Source organism: Gavialis gangeticus, unplaced genomic scaffold, assembly GCF_001723915.1.
Source record: "Gavialis gangeticus isolate Ggan-Ray unplaced genomic scaffold, GavGan_comp1, whole genome shotgun sequence".
Lineage (NCBI taxonomy): Eukaryota > Metazoa > Chordata > Crocodylia > Gavialidae > Gavialis > Gavialis gangeticus.
Window position 1 is genome coordinate 169,409,311 of NW_017729032.1, and position 10,515 is coordinate 169,419,825.

A 10,515-nucleotide genomic window follows, 5' to 3' on the forward strand; every position below is an offset into this window, starting at 1 on the left:
AGATAGTCCACCTGGGAAGTGGTGCCTCTTGTGATACTGGATGACCCCAACTTGGTCATTTTATCCCTGGGCAACATTTAGAAGTTAAACTAAATTGAGCTGCCTAGCACAGCTCAAATATGATCCTTACCTCAAGTGATGTAACTCTAAGATGCTAGAACACTTAGCATTCATTAATGATTTTGACTGTGTGAGCCTTCAAGGTTTAAGTGCCCTTAACAAGAACTAATTGAAATGTGCAATATTATCTTGAGAGGAAATTTGACCTGATGAAGAATGCCTTGCATTCAAAAGCTTGCCTAACTTCATCCCAATTATGCTGTTGGTCCGGTAAAAGATGTCACTGGAAAAAAAATCATTGCCTCTTGGGAAACTTGATAACAGTCTTCAGATACCAGAGGGGTGGAGATAGATTACTCTTTGTGGCTGCAAGGGGTAGGACAAGGAGAAGTTATTTTAAATTACAGCAAGGGAAATTTAGCTTGGATATTAGGAAGAACTGTCTGGCTATGATGGTGGTTAAGCATTGGAACAGGCTACTCAGCTTGTGGAATCTCTACCCTTGCAAGTTTTTAAGATCAGGTTAGACAACATTTGAATGCAATGGTTTACCCTGGGCTGATTCTGCCTTGGACAGATGGGACTGACTAGCTGACCTCCTGTGGTTCTTTCCAGACCTATATTTCTATGTATTATTCTATAGTCTATGAATTATTAACAGGAGTAAAAATGCATTAGTTGTTGGTGATCTTCAAGGCCATGCTATCACAATGATGGAGTTATTCTTAATGATTTGATGGGCACAGCTACTCAGAATATAGTACTTCTACATCGAATAGTATTTCTAGTCCTATTAGATCTTAGTTGTCAAGGAAATAATCAAGTCACTTTTATTCTCTGTCTGCCGCTAGAATGAATCACAAGTTAGTTCCATTTACTCACTAGAAATAGATGGAGGATATTATGCTCCTTCCTTCTTGCTCCTATATATCCATGCATATTGCATTGGGAAAAACCTGGGGAAAGATAGTTTCTCCTCTTTTTGTCTCTCAAAGGTTATAAAGCAGGTATGGGAATCAGCTCCAGTATATTCTCCATTGGGCCATTTTAAAAGCTCTTGAATATGGAAATCTGATCTGCTTGGGACAACAGAATAGAACTCTAAACAATCTCTCAGATTTTATATTGTATAAATAAATGGAGCTTTTCAAAATTCACTGCTGTGTTTAGGTACCTCTATTCTGAGAATTTCTTCCATGCAGCTCTAGAGGACATATTTGAGCATTTGGAAAATTCACACCATTTTACAATGTCTCAAATTCAGGATTCAAAAATAGGGGCTCTGAAAAATGACTTCCAAAAATTGCAACCCTTAACTTCTCCTTATGTTGGAACAGATGACATTTATGGTCCTGTCTACCCCCCTCAGTAATTCTAGGACTTCACATTTTGCACAAATATGGAAATATGACACAGTTGGCATTCAGGAATAAAATACATATATTTCAAAATAATATAATTACACAACAGACTTTGTCTAAAAGTTTGTTCTCATCTGCCTTCTCCACCCATTTTTTTATTTCCAGCATGAATTGAAAAGCAGTATTTTTTTTACAAACTGTTTGAATTAGAGTATGGTCTTCTGTCATAGGAAATATACTATTATAAGATGGTGGCAATATAGCATTGGTTATAATTCTTACAGTTCTTGAAACAAGCTACTAAGATAAAGTTGGTATCATAATGGGGGAAATAAATGGTATATGTTAATCAGAGTGCTTTGATACTATGGTCTGGTGTCCTGGCATCAGCTGAAGCTAGGGAAAAATACTGCTCATTGGAAACTGAAGACTCTTAGGTCTCCAGTGGTATACAGCATTAGTCTTTATTCCTGGAAGTTTCTGAAATGATATATTTTATATTTGTCACAGGTCCTTCAGAGCATTCTGATTTACAGGAAATTTCCAAATCAAGCCTAGTTCTTTCAGCTACCTAGACATCTTGGACCACTCCACCCGTACAACATGAGCCAAACTCTCTTTTCTCTGCACAGGACACTCTCTCTGAGCCAGGAAAGGCATGGAATCCTGCCACCTACACTTTAGAGTGCCAACAAGGCCTTCCCACAGCTGTTACCAAACTGTGGCTGCAATGATGAGTTCCAGGAATATTTGTGGCTGCTGCTGTTCGGTTAAATAGATGTCTGACACCTAGGCTTGGAGTAAAGTCAGAGGCTGAGTGGGAGAACAAAATTGCACCCACCCTTCTTCAATTTCATCAGAAAAGTGTGGACTTTCTAATTGCTTATTTATAGTGCACATAAATATGACATTTTGAAAAATAAGAGAGAAAAGCACATGCTTTCCATTAAGACACATGTTCTTTGGAACTGCAAGTAATGAACAAATTGTTATGTTCATTGTGGCATCTTTTTAAAAAATATTTATTGTGCTCTTCAAAGCATTACACTTTCACAAACCCAAACTTGTCAGTAAACTTTAATTAAACCTAATGTTTAATAATGTTCATTATGAAGTGTCATGCGGCACATGCTTCCCAAGCCTTGATGTTCCTATTAACAAGCTCTTTTGAATGAAACTTAAAGAAAATGCCTATATTTCACTTGTCACCACAGAACACTAGACAACAATTAATCACAGCTCAAAGCACGGCAAATCATTTCTTTTTCTTAGGGAGTGAAATTTCAGGGGGAAGAAAGAAAAATGTTAATACAGAATTTATTATATAAAGATAGTGCATTTGTTTGACAAAAAATGACTCTGAGCATTTCAAACAAACTTTTTTCACATTTTCCCTCTATCATTTGTCTTTTCAGATACTTTTGAATGTCTAAGGCTGATAAATAGTTCAAACTTTGGATTTAATGAAAATAAAGTTATGCCAGTACAAAAAATGGAGGTTTCTAGTAAAAAATTCATCTGCTAATAATAAAATGATGCTCAGAACCTGCATGATTTGCTTTCTGTGGATACTTTCATGAATAGTGTTCCTCACTAGGTTGCAGAAAGAAATGTATCACTAATCTCTATGTGAATATGTAGTCTTGCAAATATTTGCAATGAAAATGTTTTCCAAAAATCTAGGAATTATTTCCAAATGTTGGTAATACTATGGAACTTGCATGCAGTCTTCTGCATTAAATAGATAGCCTCCAGACTGAAAATAGGCTTCTCATTGAGAAGTACGTGATTTCCTAAACTCCCAAAAACTAACGTTCCCTTCCGTAAGTATAAACTGCCTGGGCAAGTTTGTTGCACCTCATTAAGATCTGTTACTTTGTTTCGGAGATTATATCACTTTCTAAAGGCAACCAGTAGTTAGGTTACAAAGGAGACTCTGGGGCTGAGAGACATTGTACACTTAATGGTTTATGCAGTTAACCAGTATGCAGATAGACTATGTTTATTCCAATACTAACAATATCTAACAAATTAGAACTGGAACTGTGCTATGTATTTATGTGAATTATTCACATATCTGATATGCATTTAACTAGAGTAGGTTGGATTTAATTAAATAAAGGTAATAGTGCAACTCCCACTGAAGCCAACTGGTATAAGATCAATTTTTGTAGTAGATTATGACTAGTTAATATTCAGAATAATCATTACAACAAATAGTATTTTTGAACAACACAAAGACTGAAATACATTTTATAGATCATTTTAAATCACACATATCTATTTTTAGGCCATTCTTGAGCAAAAATGGGATATAACAGGATATTAAATTGTTCAAAGCAAAAACTTTGCCTAGCTTTAATATACATAGGGGAATTCAGGCTTAATATCAGACATGTACTTTTGATATATCAAGAGGCCATTATTGTATTGTCAGGGAAGATAAACTACTTAGTTGCTGCTCTCAAAACTGTATGGGTTGGCTTCATTTTATAAAAAAATGATATGATATACAGTGATGGATGTCTCATAGGCAATATTTCAGAGTTGATATTTCCACATGGTTCGTAGATTAAAATGTGAGCTAAAAACTATCATGTATGGAAGTCCAGAAATATAGATTGTTCTTTGTAATATTAGATCCCAGAGAAAAATAATATATAAATACAGCAGAAATCCCATAGAGATACTGAAACCAAATACATAGGTATGAAACTCTCCTGACCTGATGAAAAACATGATCAAACATGGTCAGCTGTAAAATATTCAAACACCACCATACACAAAGATCAGTAGCAGTTTTAGAATCTTCTGAACCTGTCATAAATGTATTATGCTAAATGACAATAGCAATTAATAAGTATGTAACTATATGTAAGCTGCCCATTTTTTAATAACCAAGTATTGTGTTTAAATTATTATATGAAGTCTTTCTGGAAACATCACAATATACCATAGTTTCTTGAATCAACATATCCCCCAACTAAAACACACATCTTTTTGGAAGGAAGAATGTAGAAAAAAGATTTTTTTCCAGAGTCATATCTGACATAAAATAAGTACTCCTGGAAATGTAGAGCATCCAGGAAGTGTAGCCTCCCAGAAGACAATCTGGGTAAGGCAACAGGAATTTCCTAGTTTGGCAGGACAGAAACAAAGCTAGGCCCCAGCCTCTTGCAAGGACAGTAGCAAAACTGTAACTTTTTACTAGAAATGTTCTTTATATAAGTTCCTATAAATAAAAAAGTGTTGTTTCCATGCTACAAGTATCATCACAATGCTACAGATTTCATGAAGCAGTTCACTTGCTCTGGCTCAAAGAACTCCAGCTATGAGAGAGCTAACACAGGTTTCCACCCTTTCTGTTTTTAGGTCTACAAAGAAGTGGAAGCCATCTTGGCAGCTATGAATCACTGTATCTGCTCTTTTTATACCCTCAATTCTGTTTTATTTAAGAAATATTGGCTACTCCTGTGTTTAAAAAGTGCATGTGGTAAGCACATAAATATAGTATTTACCTATAAGAAAATTATAAAACTGTTATGATTTTATTTAATAGCATTTTGAAACAATAAATACATTATTGATGAAAATTTATGAAAAAAATAATGTTACTTCACTGCACCAGACATATTTTTAGATGGCTCAAAGAATATTATACCCTTTATGGGAAATCAAGGAAGTGAATCTCAGTTAATCACTAATCTCTGGAATGTGAGAGAAATATCAGACCACATTGTCACACAGAATTTAGGTATAGGTGGCTGGTAGAAATCAGGAAATTCAATTTTAATATGATTATTTCCAAATAGAACTCATATGAATGTCAAATAACAACATTAGGTTCTAATTAAATTTGGCTTTTCTTTTTCTAACACCTGATCAATTAATCACTGAAATCTAGGGGAAATTCATGGAAATCTCACATCAGGAAATGCTCAAACAGTCCATAGCTGTTTAAATCAGGTTATGCAAATTGGTAACATATGCTTATTTAAATGATTCCATTACTTTTCTTCCTTCCTTTGTCCCTTCAAATTAAGCCAGCATAAGCTAAGTTTTAGGAAGAATCTGAATGAAATGGATTAGTCAATCAATTGTATAGTGATCAACATTAAAATCTTAGTAATTGACATAGTATGGAAGTTGCAATGACTGCAAGTTGCAAAAGGCCTAAGGAAGGCAACTATAATACCCAAAAGCTTGCCTATGTCCATCCAAAGAATGCAGTTGGTCACTGTTAGAGTCACCCACAAGAATTCTTGCATATTTCCTGGACCATCAAGGCAATGACAATCCCAGTATATGTGGGCATGATGACATTATATACTAGGACTGTGCAAAATTTCTCCGACCATTTCATTTCAACAGTGTTTTGACTCATTTTGTTGTCAAAACAGCAAAAATGAAATGAAACAATGGGCTTTGAAACAGCTTCGAAACAAAATGAGGCTAGTCAAAATGTTTCGAAAGTCGAAACGTTTTGACCATAGCATTGGGGATGGGAAGTCAGTCCAGCTGAGCTGAGAACTCCTCCCCAGTGCCACCATTGTGCTGGGAAAATTCAGCCCAGCCAGGCTGAGTCCCCAACCCCAGTGCTAAATCGGGCGGGGAATGGGAAGCCAGCCCAGCTGGGCTGACTTCCCATCCCTGGCCGATCTATTGAAACAGAGTTGAAATAGCACTGTTTCAATGAAGCAAAACAGAACAACTGTTTTGAATTGAAATGTAATTCAATACAAAACGCTGTTCCATCGAAACCCTGAAACTCAAGGCGAAACGGAATAGTGCTCTTTCGCACACCCCTATTACATACCACATGTGTGGACATGATTACCTTACATAGAGGTCTGAAGAAAGAATATTTTTGGTGATGTTATAGTAACCTGAAAGCAATAACATAGGACCTTCTACACACTCCACAAAGGCTAAAAACTCATGTTAAATCCTATCCCCTACTCAATGTTTTATTTCAAATCTGATTTCTTCACCTCTTTCATTGTTATATTGTTTTTATCCTTTCTGTAGTAGTTTATCTCTCACCTCAGTGACCCATTAGCTAATTCTCACCCCTGAAGTTTCCTTCCTACTCTAGAATGAATTAAATTCTTTCCTTTCCATATGTCTTTGTCTAAAAAATAAATGAGAATGCCAGTCAAAGAAGCAAAACTATTTTAGAAACAGTGCTAAAAAAGACCTAATTGACTCAAACTTGTGCTGTTTCCTCAGTTTGTGACAACAAGGAAGGACTAGCATTGTTAATGCAAAATGAGAATAGCAGAGCTAATAAAAAGAGCAATTATATTTGTTGTAGCTCACCTCCATGGGGGTCACTGCCTCAGCAATGTCAACCATGGACATAAACTTATAACTCTCAGCTTTCTGTTATTTTTATCTCTATGTTTTATTTAAGTTTCCCAAGAAAGGACTGCACACATTCAGTTGAACAAAGCATTCTAGGAACCCACCTGGTCAGAGAAAGTACTAAACAATCAGTAACATATACATCTTACAGGGAAAAAAATACATCAGAAAACTAGTCTAGGAGAAGTTGAGCCACTTCACCTGATATTTGAGCCTTAATATAATTATCTACAGATATTATTGTTTGTCCTGTCTGCATTTGCTTATGTCATCTCAACCAGGGAATCTTAAAATCAAGTTTTAATTGTCCAGCTCTAGTGTCACCAAGAAACAACATCATTATTTGTAATTTAGCAGCAACTGATTAGATAATTAATTTGCAATGATTTCTTATTATAATGCATGTTGCAAAAGACCTAAGGAAGGCAACTATAATACCCAAAAGCTTGCCTATGTCTATCCAAACCATGCAGTTGGTCACTGTTAGAGTCACCAGACAATAATATCTGTAGATAATTATATTAAGGCTCGAATATCAGTTGAAGTGGCTCAACTTCTCCTAGACTTGTTTTCTGATGTATTTTTTTTTCCTGTAAGATATATATGTTACTGATCATTTAGTACTTCTCTGACCAGGTGGGTTCCTAGAATGCTTAGAGATAAGAAAAGGCAGAAAATCAGGTCTACAAAGTATGACTTTATGTGATCATTAATGGGATATTATTTTTTAAATATTTTTATTTCTATTAATTTATCCATGATCCAGGAAGCTGGAGGCAAGTAAGCTGTGGGGGAGGAGAAAGGCTGGTGAGCCGGAGGGGGGGGGGCAGTACTGGCAAGTCCAGGACAGGCATTGTCAGTTCCAGTGCTGACACGTAGGGGGTGCATGGGGGTCAGGTTCACTAGGTCAGGTTAACATTAACTCTCACTAGGGTTAACCTGACCTAAAATTGGTTCATGTAGGATGAGAACTGACTTTAGATCAGGTTCCCCATTTTCAGGCAACCTAAGCTTTATGAATGCTTGACACCCAGGCACTTAGATCTCCTTTACCTTGGTAACAGTGATCTAAATGTACTGCTTGTATGTACATGTGATATCTATTCTTTGCAGAAATTTGAACCTAGAAAGTTATCTTTGATAACGAAAAAGGAACACACATTTTTTTTTTCATTTTATAATAGTCAGTTTTCATTACTACTACCTGAAATGGTAGTCATCTCTTGAAAGGCTTCAATACTCCCATTTCCTGTAAATTTCTTGGCCCTGAAAGTCATTTGTCCTTGACTGGTTCTAGAAAAATGCAGATTAGGTTTTTAATTCAGGAAGTGGCTTACTTTGCTATTGCTGAGTGCACAAAATGAAAGTATTCCTACTGGATTGTATGTTCCCTAACAATAAGCATCATGATACTCACAGGCTATGGTTCAATTGGTCATCACGACAGGCCGCAGCACTGAAGGTTGTGGTATTGATTCTGCATCCCACCTTCTACATAAGCAAAACATTGGTTTATCCACCAGATTAACTAAACTTCCAGCAAACACCTCTCTACTGAAAGTCATGTAGATGCCAATTCAGAAAACCATATGTAGTCATCAAAAACATACTTAATTTCAATCATGTTTAATTCCTAATTCTTGATTTAGGTATAAATGAAAGTTCTTTGCTAAATCAAGGCCCTAAAGTGGTGTTGCTATTCATACTTTACAATGCATTCTTTGTTTCCACCATTTCAGTCCTTTTAGTGTCCTTTGAATATGTTCAAATACAGTAGCAGCCAAACCCTTACCTAAATTATCAGACTAAAAATTAGAGCTATACCAAAACACCAACTAAGTCTTTACACTGCAATCATCATAATGACTGCAGTGAGAAGTAGATATACTCAAGCCAAATTTAGCTAGCCAAAGTATCTGTAGAAGTCTAGCTGTGGCATTGGAAAACTCAGCACAGGTTACAAAACCCAGTTCAAGAGCAGGATTGTTCCCAGTACCCAAACTAAAGCTGGCTGAGTAATGTCAACTACATCACAGTCACATCTGTTACACTGGTATAGACAGACCGCAGGTTTATAAAACTTGCGTAACTTTTCTCCCTTAATTTTTACCTCAGACATATATATCTTCTCTATCATCTTTGATCCTGGACTGACAAATGCCTATTTCCTCCAAACATTCATGGTTGGATTAAGCGGTATGAGTGAATAAAGTGGCATAGGATTTTTTATTTCCTTTCCAAACCACACCAAAAGAAATCCTGCCCATATCCAAGTACTTGAGGAGGGTGTGACTCAGTTTCAAAGCAGCTCTATTGCTACAGATTTTCTAGGCACCTTTATTGGCATTTAAAATTGAATTTATCTTGGCTCTCCCTGCTTCCCTTTTTGTTTGCATGAAGAGTGATGAATTTCACTTGCATTAAATATAGCTTGCAGAAAATAAATGTTGTGTCCATCTAATAGAATTTTTGAGGACTGTGTACTTTTAATTCATAAGTACAAGTATTTGCACTGAAGATGGTATGTTTCATATGTGCTCCCCTTCCTGTATTGCTATATAGCAGGGGCAGGCAAATATTATAGACGGGTAATTATTACTTGGGGTCACCAGGTTTTGGCATGCTGCTGAGGACCTCATGGGTTGCTCCGTCCTTTGACAGGTGTCCTGCCCCCTAGTTATTATCTTGTGAATAGACGTCCTACCCCCTGAGCCCTAACCTTGTCCCCAGAAGTACTCCTTTCAGCAAGGTGTTTTGCCATCTTGGAACCAGAAAAATACCAAATTATATTTTTAAAAGCAAACGTCTACAGCATTCATTAATTTGATTTAAAAAAATATTTTGGTCCTGATCTGCATGCGTTTGTGTAGTAAACACAACGCAAAGGTTTGTGTAGTAAACACAATAACTTAAAATGAAGTCTTACTCTTGTATATCATGGGGGGTGCTCATAGGCTTGTGGGGGGCTGTGGGTGCGTGGGTATGTGGGGTGTGGGTAGGTATGGATTTTGTGAAGGGATGTGTGGGGAGAAGGGTGGCTGGGGTGTGTGGGGGGTGTGGGTGTGGGGGTCTGCATGTATGGTAGTGTGAGGGGGTGTGGGTGCATGTGTATGGTGGGGGTGTGCATGAGGGACTCACTCTATGAACACACACATACAAACTCTGCCCCTGCCTGCACACACATACACATTGCATTTACCTGCACACAAACACACATACTCTGTCCCTACCTGCGCATGTGCACACACACACACACATACCAGTTTGACCTCATGCTCCCCAGGATGCATCTGGGAGCCACGTGGTGCCGGGTGGGGGCATGAAGAGAGTAAAATGGTTGGGGGCTGGAGTGTTAGGTGGAAGAGAGTTCTGCTGAAGGCTCCCCCTGGGTCCTACTGCTCCTGTCTCCTGTCAGCTTTGACAGGCAGGAGCAAATAAATATTAATTTACTAATTTTTTTAGGAACCCTGTGAGCCAGATAGAATAGCCTGGTAGGCCAGATCCAGCCCACAGGTTGTATTTTTCCTGCTCCTGCTATATAACAATGCTACAGAATATGGGCTTAGCCACCCTTTTTTACAAGTTGTTGCAATTTAATATAAACACTGTGGTTTTCTTTGTGAATCACTGATCATGATGACTCTTAGCAAGAGTCAAGCCATCTTTTGAGAAGAAAGAAGTGCTTAGGACAGCACTTCTCAATGTTTTAGACTTGAGACCCCCCCCCCCC

The 10,515-nt window shown here is 37.2% G+C and overlaps 1 long non-coding RNA gene across 1 annotated transcript in view; it reads right to left on the minus strand.

The window, feature by feature from the left end:
• Positions 1-3,891: 3,891 nt before the first annotated feature.
• Positions 3,892-10,515, minus strand: part of LOC109302466 — an 18,222-nt gene continuing 11,598 nt past the window's right edge. Inside the window, exon 3 of the long non-coding RNA XR_002098791.1 lies at positions 3,892-3,904. This is a non-coding gene — a long non-coding RNA (uncharacterized LOC109302466). The remainder of the gene's footprint in view (positions 3,905-10,515) is intronic.